The following is a 4,199-nucleotide window of genomic DNA, read 5'->3' on the forward strand; positions in this document are numbered from 1 at the left end:
GCTGCACCCATCCTCCGTGCGACTTCTATCAAAGGTGCGTGAGCCGGACAGGTGTCTTTATGTCCTCTGATTCTTTACGGGTGAGCTGCTTAGCGTTTAGCTCCGACATCGATACTCTCCGCAGCCGGGTCCCGGGAGTCCCGACTTCCCCCTGCTCCTCCTGGGGGTAATGGAGGGAGGAAGAATGCGAAGGGAGGAAGTAAGTTTCCTCCAGGCGGAGAGGCGGAGAGACGGACAGATGACAATGGCGGAGAGGCCGGGGCCTGAGAGACGCCTCGGGGCGAACTGCACCCTGCTACGTGTTGGCTCCGGCCGCTACGCTAAGTGCACCGAGCTGAGGCCTTCACGGCAAGGTGATCCCTTCACTGACACCCCCCACCCCCCCCACCTCCTCCTCCTCCATCCATCTCCTGCCAGCCCCCCCCCCCCTCCCTCCACCTCACCCCGCTCTCCTCTTCCTCCTCTTCTCTTCTTCTGACACCCAACCAGAAGGTGATGAGTTGAGGCAGAGGGTGAAGACAGCGTTATCTCCGCCGTTAGCACAGAGTAGCTTCAGTCCGCTAGCGTCGCCACATTAAAGAAACGACGTTAATCCGCCCAGATGACGTCTGAAAAAACGTTCTTTATTGTCACACTGTGAGGAATTACTAGAATTCTGCTTTTAAATTAGGACAATTTTGGGGGTGATCCAGAAAAGATCCTGATTCTGGATCACTTTGACATTTTTGTTAACATTGCAGTCGATGGAGCTTCAAAAGTTGTTCCTCAATATATCGGTTGATTATTGACCGATGTTTATGGAATTTCACACAGGCATGTAGGGTGGGGCCCTCTATCATATCACCAAATTTAATCTAGATTTAATCCGGATTGATACACATCGTCTTTATTATGATTACGGGGAAAAAAAATCAATAAAAAATATTTATTGTTTATTCCTAAATTAAAACTAAATCCTGATTGTCTGTTGAACACAAATCAGGCCGGGTCAGAGGTCATCCAGGCCCGCAGGCCCGGCGGCGCCCCCCAGCGGGCAGACGCTGAACGTCGCCTCCCAGAGAGACGCTGCTTGTTTCTGAGCATGATTTTGGAGAGCTGATATTAAATTCTGCTGCGTATAACGAGCCTCTATACTTAATGATGGGAGATCACGGCTCTTAAATCTTTGCGTCGCTGGCGCAGAAAGACGCGCCGCAACGGCGCGCAAGTGTTGGATTACGACAACATTCCTGAAGGTAAATCCCACGTTGTGATAAATCGAGGTGTTTTATGTCGTCCTTCCCATCTCTCCCTCTCTCCCTCCCTCTCTCTCTTTTTTTTTTTTTTTATTCCTGGAGGTGTTGACGTGTCGTTTCTCTCCTCCTGACCGCCGCACTGAGCCCCCCCCCCCCCCCCCCCCCTTCCTCCCCTCTTTGCGGTCAGCGCCGTATATTCCAGGCAGGTGTGACAATGATTGACGGCTTCATGACAGAGCTTTGCAAATCCTTTAATCCGTTCACGAAGCTCAACGGGAGGGGAGGGAATGGGAATGGGAATGGGAAGGGGGGGGGGGGCACTTGATGCGCGTTATCCCGGCACCTCTGCCCCACCTGGCTGCTGCCGTCAGATCCTCGATGAGGGCTTTTAAGGGAAGTTCGTGTGATTTAAAGAGGGGGGGGGGGGGGGGACTCTTTCACTTTCACAACAACTGCATTTCATATGTATTTTTTCTACCTCATTTCGTAAAAAATTGAATTCCTCTTTCTTATTTAATCACCTTAAACGTTTTTTTTTTACCTTCTTTCATCTCTTTATGTTTTATTTTTCCGTTATGGATCTTTTGTTTGAACCGGAGTTATGGATCCTTTGTTTGAACCCGAGTTATGGATCCTTTGTTTGAACCCGAGTTATGGATCTTTTGTTTGAACCCGAGTTATGGATCTTTTGTTTGAACCCGAGTTATGGATCCTTTGTTTGAACCCGAGTTTAAGGCTTTTTCCAGCAGCGTTCTCTCTCTGTCAGTCGCTTGTCTCGCTCTCCGGGGTCAAATGCCGCAAATGTACTGGGTTGTACTAGGGTTAGGGTTAGGGTTAACTGTGCATCCCTCCGTGTTGCACCCACTGATATCTGTCACACCTGCCGATTCATCAAAAGTGATGTCAACCGGCATGGGGCAGAGAAAGTGCTCGGCCCTCCCTCCCTCCCTCCCTCCATCCATCCATCACCCCGGCTGTAAACTGTCATCCAGTGTCAGATGGAGAGCTCCTCTTCTTTTTTTTACCGTGCAGACGGATCGGTCAGAACGGTTCTGCTCAGATGGATTAGTGACGTCTGTCTCCGTCGGCCCGGGCTGGACCCCCCCGCCCCCCCCTCTCTGTCTTTCTGTCCCAGGTAAAGTGGAGAATTGGCTTCAGGTAATTTGGAGAAGATCTTATCTTCTGTTAACAGTGGAATGACACCATAATGGAGCAGCAGGGGGGGGGCAATTACCTTTTAACCCTCCTCCTGCTCCCTCCGTCCTTACCTCCGCCTTCACCTCAGCCTTCACTGACAAATTGAGATGAATGGCGGCGATTAGTGGAGGACCCGCCTGCCTTCTGGTGTCACGTGTTCCGTACGGCGAGGCGTGGCCCGTCACCTGGCGCTGCCCGCTTCTACCGGATCTTCTGTTTCACTTTCAAATCAAAAGTGACATTTCTTTGTGCAATAAAAGGAAAACTGTAGAAGCAGAGCAGTGTTAAATATAAAAGGAACAACCTGAAGGGGCAGACACGCCCCTTTTCAGGCGATTCAAACAGCATCGTCTGACGTCATCGAGGCAGGGAGGGGGTAACTGTGGGGGTCAAAGGTCACACAGGACATCATATTAAAGGCCTTTAAACTCCATTATGAAGTGTTTCAGAAGTCCCCGCCCCCTCTATACACACCTTTCCACCTTTCAGGTGAGATGAAATCAACTCCTAAAGGTGCAAGGCGACCCCCCCCCCCCCCCCATCCCACCGTGCCCCACCAGAGTGGACTCTACTTGGCTCAGTTTGCCCCCCCCACCCACCCCGCCCGCCCTGCAGCTTCAGGTGTCTTTTTCACAGCCTCTGTAATGCGGGACCTGGGAGGATAAGGTTTCACAGGTACAAAAGTTCCCGCTTTAATCCTATCACACAGAGTCAGCTGCCCCTTAATCTGGGACGGACCGCGTGCAGAGAGGAAGGGGTTACTGCCCCCGCCCCTGTTTTATTCAGTCGGTGTTCGCACAGCAAATGACGAGAAATGGCAATTCAGCACCGCTGCGCCTCAGCGCACGCAGAAGATGGGTGATAGATACAGGGAAGTAGCTCCGGGGGCGGCGCGGAGGATCAGGGCATCCGAAATCAATGGTTTGAGTAATGGGAGGAATTACTTTGGGAATGGCGTCCATCACAGGTCAGACGGACGCCAAGGCGGAAGCTGGCGGCGCGGTGCTGCGTGGAGAGGCCGGTTTGTGCTGAATCAGGGTTTAATACATTACACTACATTATCCTACATTATTTTATATCATCCTAAGCCCCCCCCCCCATCATTATGGGGGGGGGGGGACTTGATGAAGATGAAGGTTCTCCCTTCAAGAAGTGTTTTCACTTCAAAAGCCGCGGCGGCTCAAACTCCCGTCTTCGTTTGAGTCACTCTTAGAAATTTAATCCATATTCAGACTTTCACAAAGCAGATCGGCGCATCCCTCCGCGGGTCCCTTGAAGTGCGAGACGTGAAGGAAGAGTGGTTCCTTTTGAAGGCAGGTAGAAGGCGTTGCGGGGCTGAGAGGTGCTGCAAAGGGCATGTCCAAACAGACTTCAGGCCCTGAGTGATGGGACGCGGGAAACGGTAACAGGAAACCCCGCCCGGCTCTCGTGTCAACGCGGTCATGCGAGTCACAGCGGTCTGAAGGGACAATGTCTCCGTCTCGGCGTCCACGGAATCAGCCGGTTCTCCTTGTGTTGGAATCCTTTGAGACGGAACATTTTCTTTGCATTTACATCATTTATTCGATAGAGGGCAGCAGAAATAAAAATAAATCGACATCCGACATCCAGAAAGAAGATTCACATCTTTCATTTGTGTTTGCGTCTCATAATTAAAGTCAGAAAACTGACAAACGACCTTTAAACCTTCATTTCAGACACAGAAGTCATTTAGAACAGATTATACCACAAGTATGTAATAATTTATCAATAATTGTTCAACCAGGA

The sequence above is a fragment of the Brachionichthys hirsutus genome, chromosome 21 (assembly GCF_040956055.1).
Source record: "Brachionichthys hirsutus isolate HB-005 chromosome 21, CSIRO-AGI_Bhir_v1, whole genome shotgun sequence".
Lineage (NCBI taxonomy): Eukaryota > Metazoa > Chordata > Actinopteri > Lophiiformes > Brachionichthyidae > Brachionichthys > Brachionichthys hirsutus.